This window comes from Lepidochelys olivacea (genome assembly GCF_965140295.1).
Source record: "Lepidochelys olivacea isolate rLepOli2 genome assembly, chromosome: 3".
NCBI lineage: Eukaryota > Metazoa > Chordata > Testudines > Cheloniidae > Lepidochelys > Lepidochelys olivacea.
In genome coordinates this window covers 155,567,800-155,578,497 of record NC_140413.1, presented here as the reverse complement: position 1 = coordinate 155,578,497, position 10,698 = coordinate 155,567,800, and the positions used below count along the sequence as shown (strand labels likewise).

Genomic DNA, 10,698 nt, shown 5'->3' with positions numbered 1-10,698 from the left:
CAAAGAAAGCTGCTCCAGCAGATAAAGTGTTTGCATGAATAAGAAAACAAAGGAGACTTTTATCCAATCTCAGCCAAAAGAAGTTCATTTGTTTATACAAACAGATTATGTCCCAGTTTGTCCTGAATCTTCAGGGAAAGGCATTGCTGTTGGCTGGCTGTGTTACTGAGGAACTACAGTGTCCATAACGGGAAGAAAGGCATGAGGGAACGACTGTAACACAGCAGCATAGGTCTGAGTAGCTCCTGTAATGCTGCCCAGAAGGTCTGAGATAAAGGGCAAAGCCCTAGACAACTACCTGTAATGTTGCAGGGGAGATCTGAGAGAGGGAGATTTCATCTCACCTCTTGTGAGGAGCCACGATGTCCAGTTTTCAACCAAACAGCCAGTCACAAAGGGCCCGGTGAAAACGAGAGAGTGAGTTAGGGTGGGGGAGAGTGAGCAAGGCGGGGCCTCGGAGAAGGGGTGGGGCAAGGGTGTCTACACTAGACACTTCAAAGTGCTGCGGCAGGAGTGCTCCCGTGGCAGGGCTTTGAAGAGTGAATGTGGTCACGCGCTCCTGGTAACCCACCTCTGTTGCGGTTCAAATACAAGACAGGACAAACTTTAAGCAAGCAAGCAGGCTGGTCTGCCGACGGGCTGCTCCGCCTGTCAGCTTTCCACCCTCTCCTTTATTCTTTCTCTCCCTCCGCGCATTACATTCTCCAACAGATAAAAGGAATACACTGGCTTTGTTTAACATTCTTATACCAATTTCTATCTACCGCATTCCTTGCTCTCGGGCCTTGAGCACAGTCCTGGGAGGTTTCCCACAGTTCATGTCATCTGGGCGAGATTCCAAGGTTCATGCCCTTGAGAGGAGCCGTGTGTGCACTGCTCCTACACAACACGCCAGGTATGCCCTGAATGTTGCCAAGTGCATGAACCTTGCATGAATGCTACATCCCCTCCTTTTTTGTTTATTTGTGCTCGGCCATCTCATGGTAGCCAACAATTTGCTTTTGCAAGCCAATTAACTCCCAGACAGACAAGGTCATAACTCGTGGAGCCTGCCAGGGTGGGTCTCGACAAAGCCTTAACAAAAAGGAAATACATTGCACACAGCAACAGCAAAAAATAAGCCCAAGAAGGTAAAGTGTAATTGACTGGGCCCCAATTAGCCATGCTAGAGTACTGGGAAGAGAGGTTCGCGTAAGCAGCGAGCATCGTCTCATTCCCTATTTCCTCAGGGTGATGACATACTGGAATAAGGCCCGTACCTAACAATTCTTCAGCTGCTACAAAATCAAATAAACAAAAGTGGGTAACATTTGCTATTGAAGCCAATCTTTCCCATAGGTTATATGTCATTCGGGCCCGTAACGGAGGAGACGCTCCCGAGTCAACTCCTACAGGAAATAGCAAGCACATAGGGCACGCAATCAATACAGAATTAGCAGTGATTTGGGCGAGAATGGCCACAAACAGAGTCTCAGGAGTCTCTGGCTGTTGGTTTGCTGCCAGTCTTCGTTGAGCCGCGGCGACCAATGCTTTCACTGCTCCCCATGTCACGGGCTGGCTTGGGACGCTACGTCTCCTCCGTCTCCGTCCCGCCATTGTCGACCCGGGAGGCACCGCGTTCTCCTCCAAGGTCAGCTGAAGCTCCGGTATGGGGTTCGATAGCCCCCGGTGCCACGCCATGCTGTTTCAGTGCCGGTCGCACACACTGGGCCGGAACCCACAATGGTCCTGCAGGGAGAGACACAGCAGCATATCCCCGACCCCAAGTAATTAAAGGTACTGGGCCCAACCATTGCGGAGTGGGCAGCTGATGGTAATAGACACACGGTCTTCTGCTGATCTGTATTCAGTGTTAAATTATTTAAAGTAAACAAAAGGACATGCAATTGTTGCTGAATGTCTCCTAAGGTTCGGAGACGCAGCTCCCCTTGTTTTAATTGTTTGTCGAGCAAGGTTTTTAGCGTGCGATTTGCACATTCAACAATAGCTTGGCCTGTGGAATTATAAGGGATCCTGTGTTTGAGATGGACGTCCCATTGGGCACAAAAGGTGGAGAGGGCTGTGGCGCAATAGGCTGGGGCATTATCCGTTTTTATCTGGCTCCGGTGACCCATAACAGCAAAACAGGTTAGCAAATGGTGAATAACTTTGGGAGTGGCTTCCCCACGCTGTGGGGTCGCCCAGAGGAATCCCGAATAGGTATCAATGGAAACATGTAAAAACGAATAGGGGCGGAATTGTGGCACGTGAGTGACATCCATTTGCCACAGCTGATTTGCTGCGGTACCTCTGGGGTTAATGGCATAAGAAAAGGTAGGGGCAGCAGCGGCACAGTGGGGGCAGGAACGAACAATAGAACGTGCATGATCAGCAGGAATGTGAAACTGTCGGGCCAAAACAGAGGCAGACTGATGAAAAAAGGAATGGCTTTCGATGGGGTCAGAAAAAAGGGAATTTACCTGACCATGTAACGTGTGATCAGCGCGCGCATTGCCCTCAGTGAGCAGCCCAGGCAGAGGGGTATGACTGCGAATATGAGCAACAAAATAAGGGAAATTACGAGTGGTGATGAGATACTGTAAGGACAAAAACAGGCGAAGAAGGTCCGCATCGACCTGAGGGGTAATGAGGGCAAGGGGTAAATGATCACTTACCTGATAAACATAATGGGTGTCCACAATTAAATTAAAGGGACAATCAGCAAAAAATTGAAAGGCCAAAATAACAGCAGCCAGTTCTGAGTGCTGCACGGAACGCTGAGGCAGCGTAAAACGAGAATGCCAGCGAGGGGGGTCACCTAATTGATAGGTGACAACACCGCGATGTGAAGAGCCATCAGTAAAAAAGGTGATAGCTGAAACAATAGGTTGAGAGCGGCTAAGACGATGTACGATTAGTGGCACCTTTTGTGTGATCACCAACTGAGGATCTTTTGGGGGATTATAAGAAATCTCTCCCACATAATCACAAAGAGCAACCTGCCAGGCCAAGGAGGTGTGGTACAAGGAATCAAATTCATTACGTGACAAGGGGAACACAATGGCAACTAAATCAGTGCCCATGAGTTGCACTGCACGGTGGCGGGCTTTACGAACAAGGTTGGAGAGGGCATCTAAATAAGGATAAATATTCCGAGGAGGAGTGGAAGACAAATATAGCCACTCTATAATAGAGACGGCTGCGTCTGTATGAGGTACAAACAGAGCCGCAGTAGGCATATGAGGGGTGGCAAGGAGAACTAACCGCAGGGGACGAACCTCAGTGAGTCTATCCACAAACTGCTGACTCAACACTGCATTGATCTGTCAAATGCAGGTCATGTGCTCCTCAGTGATGGCAATAACTGCGCCCGGTGCCCGAGCTCCACGTAGGAGCTCGAACAACGGCTGCAGCATCAATGTGGGGAGACGGAAATAGGGTTGAATCCAATTTAAATGACCCAAAATTTGCTGTAATTTAACAAGGGTTAGGGGTTGGGGTAGGACCACTTCCGGGTGAACAGGGGCAGCATAGGTTTGTAAAACCTTATGCCCGAGATATTGGTAGGGATAAGAGCGTTGAATTTTTTCTGGTGCCACTAACAGGCCATTTTGGCCAAGAATCTGAGACAAATATTCAAGCTGTTGTGCTGTGACCTGGGGACTGCTACGCAAAATATCATCCATATAATGAGAGACCTTTAGTGTGGGGTATCGGGCACGAAAAGGGGCAGGGGCCCGATCCACAAAAAATTGACACAAGGTTGGACTATTTTGCATTCCCTGGGGCAAGATCTTCCACTGATACCTTTGAGAGGGTCACTGATTATTATATTCTGGCACCGTAAACGCAAATTTTTCACGATCTTGTGGGCAAAGGGGGATTGTGAAAAAACAGTCTTTTAAATCTAACACACAAAGCTGATCGGTTTGAGGATTGGCAACCCAAACTGCAAGGGGCCCATGGGTTGGATGCGTTTATTGATTTCCCTTAAATCATGGAACAGCCGCCATGCACCCGATTTTTTCTTAATAACGAACACCGGGGTGTTCCAAGGACTAGTGGAGCGTTCCAAGCACTGTGCATGCAAATGTTGGTGCACAAGCGAATGAAGCGCTTTCAGCTTTTCTAGGGGGAGGGGCCACTGGTCAATCCATACGGGCTCTAAGGATTGCCATATCAATGGTAATGCGGAGGGCAAGGTGGGTGGGGGAGGGTTTTGGGCCATTATATATTAATATCGAGGGTGGTGTCCAGCTTTACAAATAAGTCACAGCCCCAAATATTGAGGTGGACAGGGAGCACAAAAGGGCGGATCGTAGCAAGGGCACGGCCTCCTGGTTTAGAGACCGTGACCCAAGACAAACTTTGGCGCCTGGGTTTGCTACCCCCGATCCCCCACAACTCTTTAGAAGGAACTGTTGGCCAACTGACCGGCCAGTCCTGATCACGAATCACCGTAACGTCAGCTCCAGTGTCCACCAGCCCTGTAAAAGGAAAATTATTTAAGAGAAGTGTTAACTGAGGTTTCGAGGGGCGGAGCAACATTGTTAGAGCAACAAATTGAGAGGACATGTCGTGAGGCGGCAACTGAGACAGCGTCGATCCAAAGCCGCCTCCGCCCTGGGCTCGATCCTCTGCGGCTGGCACCTGATAGGGGACTAAAATCAATTGTGCAATTGACCGTCCACACGGGAGGGACTGCGGAAGATGGGTCCACACCTGAACCTTAATAACACCGGTGTAATCGGCGTCAATGACCCCTGGGATGACAAAAAAATCCTGTTTCCCAGCGTGTGAGCGAGGGAGAACCAGACCCACAAATCTGGCAGGGAGAGGTCCCGTCACCTGTGTAGGTATGGCGCAAACCTCCCCCGGCAACTGAAAATCAGCGTCCTCCTGCATAATCAAATCAAGCCCTGCACTTCCGGCAGTCGCCGCCCTCATGGAATCTATGGATTTTAAGGCAGAGGAACAGTTGTCTGAGTGGGAAACACCCCCGTTTGGCCCTGGGTTCGGGGGAGACCCGTCATGCAGTTTCCCGACCCGCTACAACACTGATTAGCCCAGTGATAGCCCTTCCGACACTTGGGGCACTTCTTTGAGCGGCGGGCGGGCGCCGTCGATGAGCGGCACTCCCGCTGAAAGTGACCCCCCTTACCACAGCAATAACAACGCTTCCCCTCCTTCCTGCTTTTCTGCAGGGCGGTGGCCAGAGCCCCAGCTTTATGTGCTTGTGTGCCGATGTTTTGGCATGCCCGCAGCATGTCCGACAGCTCTAGAACGCCAGCGGCTTGTGCCGCCTGGAGAGCACGGCGGCAATCCTCGTTCGCATTTTCAACCGCCATTTTTAACAGAATCTCCTGAGCTGCCGCAGGGTTATCCACCTGTCGGAGGATAGCCTCCTGCAATCTGTTGGTAAAATCCATAAAGGACTCTGATGCACCCTGACGGATACTGGCAAAGCTTTTGGTAGGCTTGCCTGAATCCGGGACCTTCCGGAAAGCATGCTGGGCGCAGGCGGAAATAATGGGGAAGACGGCCTGAGGGAGTTGAGACGGCATCTGAACAGTAGCAAACTGGCCCTCCCCTGCTAACTGCTCATAAGTGACACCTTGCGCTACATATACCTGGGCTTGGCGTTCCGCCATCTGCTGATACTCACTAAGCCAAATAACATACTGACTGGCCGTCAGCATCATGCGCAACAGCGCCTTCCAATCTTCAGGGACCAGGGTGTATCCAGTACCTAGCCCTTCAAGGAGACCACGTACATACATGCTAGTGAGGCCGAACTCGCGAATCGCTTTCTTTACCTCTCTGATCACCGAGAAGGCAAACTGACCCAGTTTGCAAGCTGGTTGCCCTGGCCATCATCCTGCCAGGTCACAGGGCAAACTGAGACCAGATCAGCTAATTCCTCTGCTCTAAGATCTGGGCGAGTCTTCGCTGCGTGAACCATTTGTTGCACCAGCGAAAGCCCCTGAGCAGACGCGGACGACCCCCCGGGGGGCCCCGGAGCATGGGACCCCACGGGGGGACGGTGACCACTCATTGGCTCCAGAGGGGAAGACAAAGGAGGCAGCAGTAATTGAGGCACTGGGGGCGAAGCAGGGGGAGGGATGGCTGCAGGAGTGGATGGGGGTGGCAAGATCGGCAGCCCCTCTATTGGCGCAGGAGAGGGTCTTTCCGAGGCGACACACTGTGTCGCATCACCAGGAGGGGGATGGCTCCAGGAGTGGACAGGAGTGGCGAGATCACCAGCCTCTCTATTGCGCGAGGGAGGGCCTTTCCGAGGCGACACACTGTATCGCGTCACGGCAGAGGTGCCAGGCATGTGAAGCCTACACGGGCACCCGAGGCTCTTTGTGCAATGTCTGGCCCAACCGCTCCCAGTCCGCTAGCTTAAGGGTTCCGGCTTCAGGGTACCACGGGCATTGGGCACTCACCTCCTGTAGCAGGAGAGTGAGTTCTCGAGCCGGGCAGTCATGCTGAGCCTTACGCAGCAAATACTGTAGCTCATTGTGGTGTTGCACTTGCAAAGCAGAGAGGGAGCTTCCCATACTTACCACAACGAAAAATACTCACTGGGATCCGCGAAGCGGATGAGTGACGCATCTGAAACCCTTGCCGGGCGAGGTGAGTGCTGAGGGCCCCACGTTTGGGTGCCAGTTGTTGCAGTTCAAATACAAGACAGGACAAGCTTTAAGCAAGCAAGCAGGCTGGTCTGCCAACGGGCTGCTCCTGTCAGCTTTCCACCCTCTCCTTTATTCTTTCTCTCTCCCCGTGCATTACATTCTCCAACAGATAAAAGGAATACACTGGCTTTGTTTAACATTCTTATTTACCAATTTCTATCTACCGTATTCCTTGCTCTCGGGCCTTGAGCCCAGTCCTGGGAGGCTTCCCATGGTTCATGTCATCTGGGCGAGATTCCAAGGTTCATGCCCTTGAGAGGAGCCATGTGTGCACTGCTCCTACACAACACTCCGGGTGTGCCCTGAATGTTGCCAAGTGCATGAACCTTGCATGAATGCTATACACCTCCACGAGGGGAATAGCTCCGAGCACTGGGAGCGCGGCTCTCGGAGCCTGTCCACAGTTGAGCTTTAAAGTGCTCAACCTTGCTGTGCTCAGGGGGGTAATTTTTCAAACCCCTGAGCCACCAAGTTAGAGCACTATAAAATGTAAGTGTAGACAGGCCCTTAGATTGTAAACCATTAGGGGAAGGACCATCTCATTTGTTCAAAATTTGTACAGTCCCTAGCATAATGGGAGCGTGGCTCCGAAGTGCTACTTCAATACAAATAATTCTAATAAGGGGGAATAGATAGAGTAAAGGAGGAGTGAGAAGTGAAGAGAGTCTGATCAGTCCCCAACTTGGTCTCTTCCCTTCCTGCCTTGCCTTCTTATATCCAAACTCTTGAAATCAGCACATCTTCCCATTGAATTCATAGGGATGTGGCTCAAACTCTAACTGTATTTCTTCAAACTTTCTCATTTACTTCCTCCACAATCATGATCCCCTATTTTTCTTGGTCAAGAGAAACAAGAACAGGGAGAAGGACTGATGTTCCATCCCTGCCAGGAAAAAGCACCAGAGCTCAGCTTTTCAGAGTGCCAGTTTCCTCTGAGCGCTATTTTCTATGGTTGTCAGTCGGCCATACCAGGGAGTACAATTAATTGTGTGTTCCTAGAGGGACTGGTGAGCTCAGAAAGTACATTGAATTCCTTACTGTCTCTGGGGAGGCTGCCTCTGTGGGGGAAGTTATACATACCTTGCTATGATGGATTTGGAGCTGCTGTGCATTCATTTGTGAACACTGCATGCTGACCTGGTTACTGGGATGTTTACCATATGAATATATTGGTTTAGTTTAATAGGGGATATTGTGTGTGTATGTGTTGGTGGGGGAAGGGGCGGAGGGAATAAGTGGAAGGGAGAAAGAATGGCTCAGGGTAAGCATCCCTTCAGAGCGTATTTAGGGGACAGTTCCAGGAGTATTAATTTTGAAGAGTTTCCCTTCTTTCTAGCTAACCTACTAAACAGTTTGAAGAGGTCCACAGACACACGAGATCCAAAGAACTGCGGCAGTTTTAAGAAGGAACACGCGCTCAAGAGAGAAGGCAGCTGTTTAGGGGAACTAGGAGGAAACACCTACTGAGGTGTTGGAAGGAGTTAGGGCTGCCTAGATTGCCATAAGGAGATGGTATACTTTTGGGTAAGAGAGATCAGCCTGTGGCATTCTCTACATGCTTTGTCCCTACTGCAAAATCAACAGTGCTTTGGTTTATACAGGCTGACTGATCATTCTATAATCACTCGTCACAGACTCCCGAAGGGAAGAACTGGGCGTACGTGAACTCAGACATGCTGGGGAAGCATGGTTGATATGCAGGGTACTGTAACCCCGGGTTGGACTAAGAGTGGAGGAATGGTGGAATTCCACCCTGGGGTAAGTAAAGGCACAAGACCTGATACCTGAAGGGGCACAACTGAGGGAGCCCATAAAGGGGAGAGAGGTGCAGCTTGCTCTCCAACGGTGACACTGTTTTCCTATTGGAGAAAGCGAAGGCTATATAATAACGCTTAGCCCACCCTGCAGTGTCTGTCTGTAATATTCCAGCAGGCCCAATCTCAGATTCCTTTTAGGTGCACGAGTGCAGGATTTGGTACCATAAGTTAACTTCTGAGAACAATTATTCTACCTCAGGTTGAAAATGAGGGCCCACAAAGCCCCTCATTGGTACAGCACCTGTTGTGCCAAGTTGGAACATCTGGCGCTTACAGCAAAAAGTACAGTCAGAAAGTAAGTGATATCTCAGCTCTGTCCAGATTGCTCAGGTCCAAACAGGTGCTGGCTCCAGCCTCCGTGTAGCTGAGAGCAGAATTTCTGCTCCTTGGGTCTAAACGCTGAGGCCAACATTTCTGAAAGTTGCATCTAATTTTGGGTGCCCAACTTAGACATCTGGAGCATCCACAATTCCAATAATATGTATGCTGTTTCTTTAACTCTGTAGCAGGAAGCCAGGCTGTAGTGGGCCTGGGAAGAGTCTAGGTCATGGGCTCTCAAGCAGGGGGTGGCAACCCCTTTGGAAGGTCACAACCAGCTGTCAGGGGGTTGTGTCTACCCTACCCATATAAGTAAATGGGAAGGGGAAGGTCCCAGCTAGAGCTCTGGTATGCGGCAGGGGGGAGGAATCCACCCCTTTGAAAGGGAGATCTGGGCATGGAAGGTTGAGAACCACTGTTCTAGAAGCTTTGTAGCAAAGCAGAGAGAGAGCAAGCATGAGCACATCTTTAGGGAATATGTTGTTTTCCTGATTCTATCCGAGTTCTTTGTTAGAAGAAAGTGACTCTTTCTGTGGTTCCTTACCATGGTCGTGCGGCAGATATTTAAACACAGCACCAGTAAAAGGAAGACTGCAACACCAGCCAGGGAAAAGATTAGAACTAGGAGCATCACAGTAGGAAAACACTGAAGGTAGATGTCTCAAGGACAGTGCCAAAAAAGCCACAAGTGAGTCATGTGAACTGGAGAACATGTGACTGTGATGGATGATTCTTCTGTGTGTGTAATGATTCACTCAATGGCACATGTGTGCATCTGTCATACTTTGTCTCTATACATTTACTAGCAGTTTTAGAAATAATTTAACCACTAAGCAGCTTTTCTCCTGAAAGCCTATGGCCCGAATTCTGGAACACCACATATTGTCCCTTAAAATGGGTAGGTACAATACATGTGCACCAAAAGCAGTGTTAACAGGCTAAATCCTGAATCAGTGGGAGTTTTGCCTGAGTAAGAATGAAAGGCTCAGGATGGAACCCAATGCTTTCCTGTTTTCTGGACAGCAGTGCCATGCATACAGCACCCTCCATGTGGCTATCAGTGCCAGGAGCACAAATTGTCTATATGGGGGTGTGTGCTTAGAGGCCACATTAGGGGCGGCACACATATAAACAGACAAATCACAGCCCCAATGTTCCAGAATGCCTCCTCTCATGGAGGCCTGTGAATCAGCCTCTGCACTGTAGGAAGACAAAATAGGGGAACAACTTCTATCTTGTGCCCCTGCTAGTGGACATTGGTTTTCTAGAGTGTAGCCATGCCTACTAGACTTCAGTCCAGGCTAACAAGAGCAGCACAGTACCCCTCGCCCTCTACTATTTTGCAAGGACAATCTTCATCTTGGACAAGGTGCTCTCCTGTTCCCAACACTAAGTGGCTTGTCGCTTTAAGAGTCTTACAAGAACCATCTGTTGGTTAAAAGCAACATCACCACATGTCTATTTGTGACAGCAATATGATCGAGTGTGATGTAGTCATCGTGCTTCAAAATATCACAATGCAAATGCCACATAATCGGAGGAGAAAGGCAGCTCTGGATGAAATTAATAGGTTTCTTAGAACAAACAAAAAGAACCTTTGGAGTTCACTGTGACTGAGGGTATGTCTACATTGCCATTAAAAATCTGCTTTTGGCCCATGCCAGCTGACCTCATGCTCACGGGGCTCTAGCCAAGGGGCTGTTTAATTGAGGCGTAGACATTTGGGCTAAGGCTGGAGCCTGGCTCCAGGACCCTGCAAGGAGGGAGAATCCCAGGGCTTAGTCTGCAGCCCAAGCCCAAATATCTACACCTCAATTAACCAGCCCCTTAGCCGGAGCCCTGTGAGTCCGCATCAGCTGGCATGGAACAGCTGTGGGTTTTTAATT

General features: G+C 49.8%; 1 long non-coding RNA gene across 1 annotated transcript; it reads right to left on the bottom strand.

Annotated features, from left to right (window-relative positions):
* Nucleotides 1-688: 688 nt before the first annotated feature.
* Nucleotides 689-4,466, bottom strand: LOC311517489. Its single transcript, XR_014710717.1, has 3 exons — nt 4,414-4,466; nt 2,460-2,526; nt 689-1,728 (listed from the first exon to the last, which is right to left on the bottom strand). It is a non-coding gene; the product is annotated as an uncharacterized lncRNA (long non-coding RNA).
* Nucleotides 4,467-10,698: the final 6,232 nt, after the last annotated feature.